This window comes from Triturus cristatus, chromosome 5_2 (assembly GCF_964204655.1).
Source record: "Triturus cristatus chromosome 5_2, aTriCri1.1, whole genome shotgun sequence".
NCBI classification, from domain to species: domain Eukaryota; kingdom Metazoa; phylum Chordata; class Amphibia; order Caudata; family Salamandridae; genus Triturus; species Triturus cristatus.
This window is the reverse complement of record NC_140588.1, coordinates 52,280,337-52,295,719: the sequence shown is the minus strand read 5'-3', so window position 1 is coordinate 52,295,719 and position 15,383 is coordinate 52,280,337. Positions and strand designations below refer to the sequence as shown.

Here is a 15,383-nt window from a genome sequence, read left to right as displayed (position 1 = left end):
CGGAGTAATTTCGGCCATAAAATACAGATGGTTGCGGTAAAAATGATAAAACATTTAAAATGGTGTTCAGCGAGCAATATCAAAGTTAGAAATCACTATACAATTAAGAAAAAAGTACATATCACATATTAGGTGTTAAGTCGATGACGCATAAAAATAACAGTGAGAGCTTGTTTAAAAAAAAAGAAACATCTGACACAAACATTTTAAGTATGAGTGAAGGTTAATATGCTAGACTCTATTCTCTGGGGCTCTGACACCAGTGTGGAACAACATGTTTTCAGGATATGGAGAGAGTACGGAGTCTGACTACCCACATCCAGCTCAAGAACTAATGCATGATAGTGTGTTGGTACACATTATTCTCAATGCGACCCTACTTGTTCTGGTGCCCAAAGTCAAACAAATTAGCGTCAACCACACTTTGCGAGGGGCAGCATAGGCAGAGCAAACAAACAGGATGTGGGCATAGGACCCTTCCGATGTCTCACAAAAGGGGCATTTACTGTTTCCTGAGCCAACCCATTTTGCAGTGTATGATCTTAGAGGCAAAGCTCCCACTCTGAATTGGAAGTATAACTTCCGGTCAAAGGGTTTGGATATAATATCCCAATACTGTTCCAAGCTGAGCCATGGTTTTACTCCTAGGAAAGCCCCCTGTTAGCGTTGAATTGTCACTTTTGCTGAATCTATTATGGTACACCAGTTCCAAATATCTTTTCTTAATGGTCTCTCTAGGGGGGAATTGGGAACTCTTTGGGTTTTCCCACAAATTTTACATGCCAATATTTAGCAAGAGTGCTCTTACCTCTTGTATCCATCTAATCTTATGGTATCTATCAACCTTGATAATGTCCCAAAGACCTTCAGCATATGTTATCAATTCCGGTGTACACCAGATTCTGTGCCAGTACAGAATGGGGCGCAGTCTGGCAAGGTCAGCCAGTGCATTCCTACCTAGGTCTTCTAACATTGGTCGCACCGGGGTACTTTGGGGGAGGGTAGTAATGTTTGGCACAAACCTGTTTTTGGCGATAGTTAGTTGTGACAAATTCTCTAACCCCCCAAAAAGTTCTGCCCCGAATAGCACAAAACTCACTACTTTCATGTTGTAAATTTGTAGGACCGGGCTGACTGGTTTGGTCAGGGTGGAATTAAACTCATTAAATAAAACTCCTGACAATCCGTCGATGTTTCAAAGTGGCAGTGTCGATCTGGCAGCCTCATCACATATCTTTTTGCAGGATAACCCCCAGGTAAGTAAAAGCGCTGACTTGTTCCAGTGGCCAATTGTCCAAGAGTATGCCTCCCTTGAATGTTCTATGATGATTGAAGGTCATAAACCTGGTTTCCGCTATGTTAATTTCCAAACCCCGAAGGGAACAATACTTTTCAAAAAGATGCAAGGCTTGCTGTAGACAGCTCGGAGTTTTGGAAATAATTTGCATATTGTCAGCGAACAATACGATGGAGATTTTGGTGCCTTTCAAGAGCCGGAGCATCCGTGGGGACGAATGCTAAAAAGTTGGCTATACCGTTTATAAAAAGGGAGAATAATGTGGGGGCCAGGATGCAGCCTTGGCACACTCCCTTCTCTACAGGAAAGGGATAAGTGACGTTGCCTTGCATGCCCCAGCAAATTTGAGCAAAATTGCCCTCATGGACATGAGCTATAAGAGAGAGTAATTCAGGTGGCATACCCAACTCCTGCAACACGACCCAGAGTTTACATAGGGAGACGAGGCTGAAGGCTGACTTGAGGTCAACGAAGGCCGCATACATGCTGCCCTTACCTGAGACCACTGTCCGCCAATGTATTAGCCTAAACCGAAACACCTGGTCAATCGTGCTAATGTGATCCCGAAACCCCGCCTGTAGGGGGGTAAGGATGTCCTGCTCCTGTATCCAGTCTTGTACCTTGCCTAGCACCAAATGAGCAACCACCCTTTGGATGGAGTCGATTAGGCTAATGGGCCTATAGTTAACTGGAAGGGATTTGTCTCCTTTTTTGTACACTGGAATAATCTCGGCCCCTCTCCAAGATTCAGGGACGGGAGCTCCAAGGGTGATTGCTTTTGCCAATGGCAGGATATACCTAGTCCATTTTATCTTGTCATGGAGAAAAATATCAGCTGGGATGTTATCTAACCCCGGCGCTCTCCCCCGTGATTACACAGAAGGCTGCGTTAACATGGGCTATAACGAAGAACATGCCAGAATAATGTATGTGAGGGGGCGCTAAAGCATTGGCCTCTTCAGCACCACTTGCGTATTGGGATTCAAAATGGTTAACCCATTGGTCTTGCGCTACATGATGCTGTGGCTGTGGTCATTGTACGCCCTTGCCCCATTTGACCAGGTGCCAAAATCTTTGGGAGTTGTTTTTGGCACATGCCAGTCTAAGGTCCTGCCATCTGTTTTCGTCCCACTCCTTTTTTGCCTTTGCCTGAGCCCTCCTATTCTTTGCCCTTGCGGTTCGTACACTATTAGGCTCTTTCAGTCTGATCGCTTCGCCTAGACGTCTAAGGGCCATTATGCATTCATCATTGTACCATTGGCACAGGTTCTTTTATATTGAGCTCTTGGCCCTACGTTCTTTGATGAAGTAAGAATGCAATTTAGAGAATAATTTATTATGAAGAGCAGTGGCAGCCGCAAGGGATCTGAGCAAATAGGAAGGGCTTCTAGTTCGGTGATTGCGAGCTCAGTTTCCACAGCGATAGAGGCTAGGGTATCTGTTCTCTCTAGGACCATTTCCCATTTGAGACACCTCAAATCGTTTGTGGGTACCAGATAGGTAATAAGCTGATTATCCGGCTGTGAAGGTTTGTGTTGGCCCAATAATTCAAAAGTGTAACATAGTGGGTTGTGATCCACAAGGTAGATGCTCACAAGTCGATGTCTCTGAAGAAAAAGAAGTTGTATTTCTGATTTGGATTTCCATTTCACCATGAAGGTAAATGTCCCGCCATTGGACAGACATGTAAAGGATGCGGGGTAAAAAACATTTCATAATGGTCTGCAAAGTGAAAGACAAAACAAATGTGTCACAGCGAGAAGAGAAAATAGATGCCAGAAAGTTCCAGAAACATTCTCGTCCCACCCACAAAGCTAAAAAGCAACATCAGATATGACAAATGGAAACTAAACAAAGTAAATCGTCGTCAAATTCATCACATAAAGACTTTCTTTTCAACGTCATTATCAAGCGCTGATAAAGACAATGGATGCGTGCTAATGATGTCGACTAAGGAATACATGCACATGTAGGATTAGCTGCTTGCAAAGAAGATTGAAAGTCAGAAAATAATCACAAGGCAAAGCAACCAGATTCCTTTGAACACTGCCCCAAGAATACCTTTTAAAAGTGAACGGTTGCCCCATAACCAATATAGACAGTGGTGTGTCGATTAACTTCATGCCAGTGGAGAAGTTCAACAGCCTATCTCCTGTACCACGACTTACTCCGCCAAACACGGAAGTATACACATGGGCTTCAAAACAATTACAGAGTCAAGGGTCATTCAAGGCAACCATGCAATACAAAACAACATCAGTGCAAGCACCAATTCACGTCCTTCATGGAACTTCATCCAGTGCCTGTCCGCTCAGTTTTGCCACTGCATCTGACATGGTTCTGATGTCCTCATATACAACCTTCATGCCCAGTGTGACATTGGGAATCAGTTCCCATCATTGTTTCATGGTTTAGGGAGACTCAAGAAAATGAAAGTGCAACTTTATATCAATGAGGACATTCACCCTGTTGCACAGAGACATTGTGGAGTTGCTTTTCATGTGCAAGAATCAGTTGAGAAAGAATTAGAAATGCATTTGAAGCATGACATAATTGAACACCCCCTGCTCCTATGCAATGGGTTTCACCCATAGTGGTGGTGCTAAAATAGGACAGTGGAGGTGCAACGTGCATCTGTGTTGATATGCACTAAGCCAACAAAGCAATTATGAGAGAAAGATATTCTGGTTCCCACATAGCGGACATGATCATGCAACTGAACAGAGCCAAAGTTTTCTCTCATCTTGACCTGATCAAGGGATACCATCAACTCCATCTGGAAGAAAACTGTTGGTACATTACTACTTTTATGACTCATATTGGTTTGTTCAGATAAAAAAGACTGAGTTTTGCAGTGTCCATGGCTGCAGAAATATTCCAGGATGCAATATGTCAAATAATTCAACCTGTTACACATGTTCTAATTACACCGATAACATTTTAGTATTTGGGACAATGCAAACCGAGCATGACAAGGCTCTTTCCCAAGTGTGTCAGCTACTTGCTGATGCAGGTCTCACTCTGAATGCAGCAAGGTGTGAGTTTCACAAGACCAAACTTAAATTCTTTGGGCACATACTCTCTGACGGGGGAATGACTCCTGACCCTGACTTGGTGCAAGGACTGTCATCCACCTGCCCCCCACAAATTTGTAACTATGCTGCGATTTTCTTAGGTATCACTAGTTATTGCTCAAGTATAGTTGTGACTTTGTCACAGTAAGTGCTCCATTGAGAGAGTTGACAAAGCAAAAAATCTCATTTCAGTAGTCTCCTGAGTGCAACCAAAATTTCAAAGGAATAAAACATGTGATTAAGAATGCAGCTGAAATGGCCTATTTTGACCCCAAGTTACATACTGAGATCACAGTTGATGTGAGCTAGGGGCAATCCCTGGTTGGCACAATGGGCATCCAAATGCTCCGAAACACATTGTAGGTTTTGCTAGTAGAAGCTTGTCAGAGATGGAATGTGCCTACTCTCATCCGAGAAAAGAGAGTATGGCAGTCGTGTGGACTTGTGAACACTTTCATGTGTTTCTGTACGGGAAACATTTCACCATAGTCACGGACCATCAGGCATTACTCACTATCTTTGCAAACCCAAAAGCTAAGATGCCCCCTCACATTGAAAGGTGGGGGTTGCAACTGCAAGAACGTAGCTATGCAATTATGCACAAACTGGGAAAAGATCAAAACCCTGCTGATTACTTTTCAGAAGTGCAGCTACATCAACACAGTTCAAGGTCCAAAGCGGCTGAGGAGTGGGTCAACTTAATTTTGAGATCTAACATGCCATCAGCACTATTCATTGTACAGATTATTGCTGCCACTGATATAGAAAAAGACATGTTTATCCTCAAAGAAATAATTTCAGCCCAATTATGGAAGACACGTATTTAACCTTTTGCTGATAAGGTTGAGTTTCAGAAATTCAAGAACGTGCAGCAAGAGGGTATCATATTAAGAGGTCTGATAATTGTCATACCTCCAGAACCTGAGACAGCAAATTATTCAACTAGCTCATGAAGGACATTGACGATGATCTGACCTGCCTGCACATGCCTGGGACAGTTTTACAGTTGATTGCTATGGCCTCTAGAAAATGGATATCACCTCATGGTAGTCATTGATGAATATTCACATTTTCCTCTGGTGGAGGACTTGTCATCGAAAATCCATGACAAGAGCATAGAGCAGCTTGATGCCATCTTTGTGGCGTGGGGCATTCTCGCTGTCTTCAAATCTGATAATGGGCCGCCATTCAATAGCAAAGAATTCAAGTTATTTCTTATTCGACTCACTGTTAAGCACCAGAAGAGTACACACCTCTGTGGCCTCAAGCCAATGATGGTGTCAAAAGATTCATGGGTACCCTGAAGAGAGTGATCCGTTGAACATCAACAGAGAGAATTATTATGAATCAGGCCCTGTGTCAAGCCCTTCATGCCTATTGCTCAACTCCTCTTACCTAAACTAGTGAAACCCTTGCCACCTTGCTATTTGCGAGAGCCATCAGAACTATCCTACCACAATGGACTCTGAACCAATCGGTGAATGCTGAAGAGGTTCATGTCACAGACATTTCTCGAAAGCACAAAATGAAGTTCTATGCTGATCAGCACCAATACACTAGAGAGGCAGTCTGTGAGAAAGGAGATGTGGTAGTGGTCAAACAGAAATGGAAGAGGAAAACAGTTTGCTACTGACTCTTTGCGGGTTGTGACGAGCAAGGGAAACATGCTGCATCATCCTGGTGACTTGTTGCACTTTAAACATTCAGCTCAGTGTTCGTCAGCTCCTGAGGTGACGAGCGAGACAACGTGGCCTGAAGGTCCTGCTCAAGCATCTGAGCCCACATCATCGGTGCCTAGTCCTGGTGCAGCTCTACTACCTCATACAACATGATCTGGCTGTCCAGTGCAAGCACCTTGATGACTCATTGAGGAAATGTGATGCTAACTGTTATTTGTACTTTTTGTTTAACAAAGGGGGAGATGTAGTATCTTTGATGTTAGGAGCGCTAGGACCCATGTGATTCTGGGCGGACTCTGACAAGGAAGTTACACAATCTGTTGGGAGGTGTTAAGGTGTGGGTATTAAAATCATGACGTAATGTGTACAGTGTGTGATCGCACATGAAAGAATAAAGACATCTGTTACGGAGTTCCGCATGTTGCCTGTTCATTTGCATGCCCCCAGATTTGGGAGGATGTTACAAGGGCAGAATCTCTATATGATCTTCTACACTGCAGATTTGAGTGAACACTGGTGGAGTATGGTTCTACAAAGTCTGTTGGGAACAGGACATAAAATGGAAACACCCGGGGGGCGTGGCCAAGATGGCCGCCAAGACGGACGCGTCCTGCTAGGGCTCCGGGATCGGGCTTTACCCTCGCCCGTTCTCAGCAAGCCTGGGGGCGCCACATGACCTCCTGAGGCTGTCCGGAGGAGCGGGGAAACCAGCGCTGCAGACCCGGTAGCGGAGCGGCTCCCGGGCGCCGGACCCTTGGTGCGGGAGCTGTTCGGGTGCGGAGGCGCCGGCCACAAAAGGGCGCCCGCCTGGTGCTGCCGCGGTCGCTGAAGATCGGCGGTCAGGGCATTGGCGTTGACTGATCCCGCTCCCCGGCTGCATATCACGGGAGCAGAGTGCCGGGAGCGGAGGCGGGGCTGCAGAGAACTTCGGGCTCCGGAACTGCGGAGGTGCCGGTGAGCTGCCCGTGAGTCCCCCCTCCCCCCGAGTGGCAGACATTGCTGGCGACGCGGAGCGCGGACGGCGCTGCTGAGAGGAGTGATCCCCGAGAGGTGCGGAGATCAAGGACGCCGACCAGCAAGGACTGCCTCCGCTGTCACCCAGTGCGGCGGAGTGGAGACCCGAGAAGGACCGGGCGACGGCCGTGCTGTGGGGCCCCAGAGACTGGGATGCAGGTGGGCCCGCGCGGCGGCGGTCCGGTGTGGCGGCAGTGCTCCCCCCCCCGGGGGGGGTGATACCCGTGCGGGGAGGCCTCAGGTGCTGATTGCGATGGTGCCTGCCTGGCCTTAAGATGGCGGCCAGTGGCGTCCCGGCCTACTGACTTGGAGGGCAGATCGGCGAGGGAGGTGCGCGCCTGCTGCTGAGGCCCGAGGGTGCTGCCCGGATCCCGCCCTGACGGCGGCGGAGATACCGAGAGATGCGGAGATTGCCTTGGACTGCCGGGCCCCACTGACCCGGCGGCAGCATTTGGCCCGGGGACACGCGGCGCAGAGCACTGGCCGCAGGAGACAAGGAACTGGTTGCAACGCCGTGGGAGGGGGCCTCCACCGCCCGGGCTATTGATCTGCCCTCCGTGGCCCCGCCTGCCCCACGAGTGACACGGCCCGAAGGTACTGCCAGTTGGAGGTAGGCAGAGGCGGAGTGCCAGGGGGTCCGGTACCGGCCGCGGCCACATCTCGCTCGGACACTGCAATCGGTCTGCGCCTGCAGCGGCCCTCCGAGTGGGCGTCATGGGCAAGTCCAGGACAGGGCAGTCGGCCCCGGGGGCGGCGTCGGGGGTTCAGGCTGGCGCACGTGGAGGGGCCCCGGCAGCGGCTGGATCAAGCGGAGAGCCCTCTTTGTCGACCAAGCTGGATCAGGTCCTGGTGGCGATTGAACAGTCACGACTCTCATTGGAGCAACAATTGGGCACCCTAACCACGGACGTCAGTCTCCTCCGGGATGACCACCGGAAGCTAGCCGATAGGGTTGCGGACAACGCCAAAGCAGTCGCTGACATCCAACCTATGGTGGACACACACCGGGACTCGATGCAAGCTTTGATGAGTCGCATGTCCACCATGGAAGAACGCGTTGATGACTTGGAGGGGCGGTCTCGGCGCTGCAACATCCGAGTCCTTGGGCTGCCGGAAGGAATCGAACGGGCCGATGCGGTGGAGTACATCGAAACCTGGACGAAATCGTTCACCCCTGATGAAGACCGCACAGCCTACTTCTCGGTTGAGCGGGCGCACCGCGTGCCAGCTCGTCGGCCGCGGCCAGGGGCCCCACCTCGCCCGATGCTGGCCAAGTTCCTCCATTTCAGGGACCGAGATGCGGTACTACGAGCGGCCAGGCAGGCGGGCCCACTACGCATCGAGAATAAAACCGTCATGATCTTTCCCGACTACTCCCGGGCGGTCCAACGCCAACGCGCGTCCTTTCTGGAGCTGAAACGGCGCCTTCGAGCTGAAAACGTACAGTACTCTCTCCTCTTCCCGGCCCGTCTGAAGATTATCCACGGCGGCGTTACACACTTCTTCACGGCGCCGGAGGAGGCGCACGACTGGGCAGACCAGAACTGTGCCGGGGCCCAGAGGGCTGGGCGCCCTGTCGAACAACGAGCAGCTGCGGGAGGACGCAGGAGGCAGTGCTCGCGGAAGAGACACCGCCCTGGTACCCCCGGGGGGCCAGCACGCACTCTGGGGTCACCGGACTTGGAGCAGATCGTCCAGGAGCGGCGCCAGGCCCTCAAAGCGGCGGCGGGCCTCTGCCCGGCCTCCCCGGCAACGGACTTGGAGCGGGCTCCTCATGTTTTCACGTCAGAAGAGGAGGAGGACAGTGAGGCGACACAGTCCGGGATGGACTCGGGAGCCCTGCCCTCAGTCACCCCGCGGACGGCGGACGATCTGATATGATTGGCTCCGTGCGGAGGGCCGCACGTCCGCGGCCCGAGGTGATGCTCCCCGCCCCATGCAATTGCAAGCCCGGTGCTTCTGGCGTTATCCCTGCTGCCCGGGGCACTCTCTTCCCCCCTGAAGTGCCCACTTTTTCCCCCAGTGGCTAGCCATAGATCCTGCGCATAGCCCGCTTGTAGAGCTCAGGACGGGCGCTAGCCGACCCCCCCCATTTCCTAATAGGTTCATGCTCCCCTGCAACATGGGAGTTAGTTTGGACGTGTCGCGCTTGACGATAGGTCCCGTGTGTTGGGGCACGTTATGTTCGCCTCACCCTTGTTTCCCTTTCCCCTTTCACACACCCCTTCTGCACTGTGTCCCTGCCCGCGCGCCGATGAGAGGTCATGCCGCTGCGCTGGATCCGTGGGGGTGGGATGGAGGGATTGGCACCGGGGGGGCCCTTGGGGGTCCCGGAGGACCAGTCCTGAGACGCACGCTAGGCATATGTCCTGATGGCGCAGGCTGGTAGAATTACATTCCTTACACTAAACATGCGCGGCATGCACACAGCGTGCAAGCGGTACTCCGTCTACGCATACCTCAAGCGCCACCAGGCACAGATTGCACTCCTGCAAGAGACACACCTAGCGGCAGGGGAGGTGACAAAGCTGCGCAGGCGTTGGCGGGGGACCCTTTATGCCACGACTTACTCTGCATTCGCGCGCGGTGCCCTCATATGGGTGCGCCCGGGAGTCCCCTTTCAGGAATTGTCACATGTAATAGATCCGGAGGGTCGCTATGTATTGTTACTTGGCCGGTTAGACGGCCAGACGATCTTGCTGGGCAGTATCTATGGGCCAAATGTAGACCAATCCAAATTCTGGGACGCGCTCTCCCATCCCTTAAGCGCATACACGCAGGCACCATGGCTCCTGGGGGGCGATTATAATTGCGTACAAGACGTGAACCTGGACAGATCTCATCCGCCCCTCCCCTCTTCCCCCATTGTAACGCAGGCGAAACGGTTTACCACATGGATGCGTCATTGGTCCCTGGCGGATGCTTGGCGGCTTCGGAACCCCACCGCTAAACTTTACTCGTTCCACTCCAGGCCGCATGACCTTAGAGTGCGCCTGGATTGTTTCCTTGGTTCTCCCACCATCCTCGCTACTGTTCTGGACGCTGATTACCTGGGCAGAACTATCTCCGACCATGACGCCCACACGATCACACTGCAATGGCGCCCGCCGCACCCCCCCGTCCCCGCCTGGCGCCTTCCCAGGGACAGTCTCGAGGACCCGGTCTTCCGGCAAACCTTAGCGGACCACATCAGTCACTATTTTAGGGAAAATACTGGCACCGCCAACACCCGAGCTTCAGAATGGGATGCTTTTAAGGTGGTAATGCGTGGCAATTGTATTCGTCATATTGCAGGGGTCCGGCGGGCTCTGGAGGGGGACATTCAGCGGACGGAAGGGGCGCTCGCCGCACTCACCAAGGAGACGGACCTTGCGAGGGCCGCGCCGGCTGCGTTAGCTAATGCTGAGACCGCGTACGCCACAGCGCTGGCAAGCATGCGTCGGTTTAACTTCGCGGCGTATGCAGCTAGGGCCCATACGGAAGGCGATCGGGCGGGCGCTCTGCTGGCGTGGCTCATAAAGCGGGATTCATGCCTCCCGACCATCACGGCCATACGGGACGTCCAGGGCACCCTGGTGTATTCGCAGGGGCAGATACTCAAGGCCTTCCAGGAGCATTACATGCGCCTGTACACTAGCCCCCGCCCCTCGGGGTCGGATGCCGCCCCGGCGGCCTTCCTGGATCGTATTCAGATTCCCCGCATAGACAGGGATACGCGGCTGGACCTCGACCGCCCTCTCAAAGCGGCAGAGATTCGGAGCGCCATGAAGGTGCTAGCCACCCACAAGGCCCCGGGTCTGGATGGCTTCCCCCTGGAATTTTATCAGACATTTGCGTCCCAGCTGGTCCCCCAGCTGGAATTGCAGTTCCAAGCGGCTCTGGACGTGGGAGTCCTGCCACACTCCATGCGCGAGTCCGTCATAGTATCCCTCCTCAAACCAGATAGAGACCCGCATCAGCTAGGCTCTTACCGACCCATAACCCTATTGTCGGCGGATTATAAAATCTACGGGAAGGCCCTGGCGGACAGGTATGCCACGATCCTCCCGCGGCTTGTCCACCCCGATCAGAATGGATTTGTGCCTGGCAGGCACACATCTTCGAACATCCGACGGCTGTTTCACGTGCAGGACCAGGTGCGGGAGCGGTTCCCTCGGGCAGCGTGTCTGGTGCTGGACCTCGAAAAGGCGTTTGACACGCTCTCTTGGGCTTATCTGTTTCAGGTCTTGCTCCGCGTGGGCGTCGGACCCCAACTGCTGGCCTACACTCGGCTCAGCTACACCTCGCCCAGTTCCAGAGTGCGTATAGGCCCTCTCATCTCGGACTCCTTCCCGATCCGGCGCGGTACTCGGCAGGGGTGCCCCCTCTCCCCCCTCCTATTCGCGTTAGCGATGGAGCCGCGAGCGAGGAGTGGGGCATCCCGATCGGCAATTATACCCATGCAGTATCACTGTATGCCGACGACGTACTCATATATGTCCGGGACATTACAACCGACCTGACCCCAATTTCAAGCATCCTGCATGATTTCGCAGAGGTGACGGGCCTTAGGGTGAATTGGGCCAAGTCCACTGTTTATCCCTTGACACCCATCGTGCCCCAGGGTCCGATACGAATCGGAGGCATAGCAGTCTCGTGGAGTCCCCAGGCGGTTCGATATCTCGGCGTTAAACTATATCATACGCCGCAAGATATCTATGAGGGGAATTACCGCACGCTGATGGGTAGTATTCGATCCTTAGTCCATTTCTGGAAGGATCTCCACTTGGCTGTTCCGGGAAAGATAGCCGTTGCGAAGATGATCCTGGTGCCGCGCCTGCTCTATCTCTTCTCCAATCTCCCGGTGGTACCCCCGAGATCCCTGTTCCGGGAATTGGATACCCTGCTCGGGACCCTTATCTGGGGCAACGGCCGCCGGCGGATAGCCCTGGCAAAACTGCAGCTGCCCCTTGATCAGGGCGGGTTGGCGGCTCCCTCATTCGAGGCGTATTTCCTCGCTGCCCAACTACAATGGGTGTCGCGTTGGACGGCAGGCAGGGCGCAAGAGGAGTTGTGCACGGAGACGGGGCGGATTCCGACCCCCGCGGTCCACCGTATGTTGCTGCCGGGCGCAGCACCGCCGGCATCCCGGCCCCTCCAAGTCATGACGGCGCGTGCCTGCTTGGCGCGTGTTCATCGACTCAGCCGGGGTATTCCCCTGTACTCCCCGCTGTTGCCGTTGGTGGGGCTACCTAGGGGTCAGGCGTACTACACGGAGCAAATGATGCGAGTGTGGACGGATTACGCGATCACAGAGGTGGGGATGTTGTTCTCTGGGGAGAGCCTGCAACCCTTCGAGGCACTGGTCGGGGACTTCGAGGTCCCTGGGGGCCAATTCCTGCGGCATAGGCAGCTTCTATTGGAGGCAATGGGGAGGGATTGAAGCGGAGCCCCCTACACACCCGGTCATCCATGCGATGCTGCAGATGGGGCCCGGCCGCCATCTAGTCACGTGGATATATAAAGCGGTGAGGGCCCTGCGGAGCCCTACGTTGGCGACCCTTAGAGAACACTGGGAAGATGACTTTCAAAGGCCTCTGCACGATAGGGAGTGGACAAGGGCTTTGGAATATACCAAGAAAGTGTCCCGTAACTACCGGTTTAAGAACATTCAGTTACATATCCTGCATAGGGCGTATCTAACCCCAGAAAAGTTGCAGAAATATTTCCCCGACGGGGTATTTGGATGCCCTAGATGCCTGGAGCCTGCTGCTTCGTTCAGGCACATGTTTTGGGACTGTCCGACACTCTACAGTTACTGGCACACGATTCACGCTACCCTAAAAACGGTCACAGGATTCCGGGACATGGACACATGGGAGGCGTGCGCGCTGGGAATTCATGACCGGCATAAGCAGCAGAAAGTGGAGAGGAGGTTTGCCTTCCTCATCTTGATCCTCGCTAAACGATGCATTGCCATGCATTGGAAGGCGCCGGGAGGGCCCCCTCTAGCGGCATGGGTGGGGGCTGTCAGGAAGTGGGGTAGAGCGGAGGAAACCACACTCAGAACGGAGGAAGCCCGTGGGATGCGCAAACACCCGATCTCAATGCCCTGGGCCATGTTAATGCACACATTCACGCAGGAAACAGAGGCTGCGGCGCACCCGAGACTGATAGACCCCCTGGGGGCGCCCGCAACACCGGAGTCCACCCCGGGTAGTGCACAGGCAGGCCAAGCTCCTGGGGTCTCGCAGAGGTTGTCCCCCCAGGCCCCACGACCAGAGTCCTCATAGGCCATTTTGGATGCTCCCGCCCCCCTGCCCATTCCTCACCTCCGCGTGCGCGATTACCCCGGTCCTTTCCCACACGATGGTCCAGCATATGAGCGCGCAGCTCCCAGTACTCCCGAAAGGCGACACAGTGCACCCTCCCTTTCCCCGGTTTCTCCGCCCCCAGTTAGTTCATGGTTACTTAATGGCTGCACTTCTATAGCCCCTGCGACGCCCCTCACAGGGGGTGTAGTCCTACTGCATGGCACCCCTGCGGCGAGGCGAGGCGATTATGGCGCGCTCCAGTAGGGTGCACCCAGAGGCTGGACCCGGGCACACATCTGCAGCCCCACTCAGGACAGCGACGAACGGCTTGATGGGCCAGAAGGCTGCACGATTGTATGGACTGTGCACGGGTGCACTTGAAATGTAAATGTTAGAGTCGGGGATCTCTGGTTGGCGCAAGGTTGCCCTTGTGTCAAGCAGGAACCCTCTCCTCCACGTCAGGGCGCAGGATAACCCCTCGCGAATGACCCTTGCTCACCCTCTAGGTGCGTGGCGTGAGCAGCCAAGGCGATTCCTCAGGCGTTGTTGGTTAAGCACTTACAATCATACACACAGTAAATACATCAATCCCCCCAGAAACGGACACCAGACTTGGATATATATAAAAATACGCTTCTTTATGTAAAAATAGGTATATATATCTCAGCAGACTTATCACAAGACCAATAACGTTCTCGCTAGGCCACTAGGTTGTAAAGCAGGCAAATGTTCTTTGTTCGTAGCTTCAAATGGATACTTTGTAGTCTCTTGCAAATGTTACTTGTGGTTCCAGTACTCACAGAGATCGGCTCCTGCGAACGGGGAAATAAGGCGTTGCGGGCCCCGAGCCCGATACTGGGACTTCTTTCGTGATGTGGAGAGTCGGCACAGGTCGGTGCGACTCTCAGCTTGGGAAGTGTTCTTGGGTCCTCAATCAGCAGGTGTGGGCACGTAGGCAGGCGCGGCCAGCGACCCTTTAGCACGGCGGTGCCGGAGGGTCTCCACAGCGGGGGCGGCGCGGCCTGAGATGTCCGGGGATAGCGAAGCGGGGTCGCAGGGCACGGTCAGTGCAGCTGGATGACCCGGCGTAGATCACAGTCGTCGGACGGCTTCCGGCGGGAGGGGTGATAGCGCGGTCAGCGCGCTCCAGTAGCAGGCGGTGACAGGGATGCAGGCGGCCTGGCCCGGGGACAGAGAGCGGCTCTGGACGGAGCGGGGCTCTCACGGGTTTGAGGCAAGCAAGCTTCTGAGTGTCACGGCCCTAGGAGGGGCGATGAGGGGCGCAGTCTCTTTCCAGCGGGATGCACACACGGCTCGAATTGGAGGACGAGCAAAAGCACAGAGAACCCACTGGTCCTGGGGTTCAGTTCAGGGGGCAAGCTCAGATCAAGCCCTTGGAGAATGTTCAAGCACAAAGTAGCAAAGTCTTTTCAGTAGTCTCTTCCTCTCCTTTCTCAGCAAGGCAAGCAGCAGGCCAGCTCCTCCAGCGTCTTCTTCTCCTTCTAGTCGGGCAGAGGTTCTTTGTGGTAAACAGGATTCTGATTTCTTAGGAGCCAGGCTCCTACTTTTATACCATGATTCTTTTGTTCTTTAGCGCCAGGGGGCCTAGGCCTGGCTCAGTCCAGTTCTGGAGCACTTTGTTATGGTGACTCTGCTCTTTCCTTTCAGCAGCAGGGCAGAGACATCAGCCGCTCCGCAGGGGGCGGCGCCGGCTTTGTGGTGGCAGAGCACAGGTCTATTCAAGAGTCAAGGTGTACTCCTCCCACCCATCCCGGTGTCATCTCTCTACCCACCACCTGGCAGCCAACCTGTCTCTGGGGATTCCCCAACCCTGCTCCTTACTGTTGCTAGGCAGAACACACACACACGCAGCAGAGGCGGACTGAGATGGTCAGGTCAGTAAATACTAACTTTCTAAAAGTAGTATTTACAAACCCAAGATATTAAAATAAACTTGGCTACAAGAAGTATTTTATCATTCTGAGTTCAGGCATACTAAACTTGGCACTCTACCATGCTCTCTGAG

General features: G+C 53.3%; 1 long non-coding RNA gene across 5 annotated transcripts in view; it reads right to left on the bottom strand.

Annotated features, from left to right (window-relative positions):
- The window catches only part of LOC146822647 (uncharacterized), a 332,500-nt gene that overhangs the window by 180,255 nt on the left and 136,862 nt on the right, over positions 1-15,383 (bottom strand). Inside the window, exon 8 of one of the 5 annotated variants that reach the window (XR_014961812.1) lies at positions 40-3,019. The exons of the other annotated variants lie outside the window; for them this stretch is intronic. This is a non-coding gene — a long non-coding RNA (uncharacterized LOC146822647). Of the gene's footprint in view, positions 1-39; positions 3,020-15,383 lie in introns of those variants that run through there. 5 annotated transcript variants of the gene reach the window in all.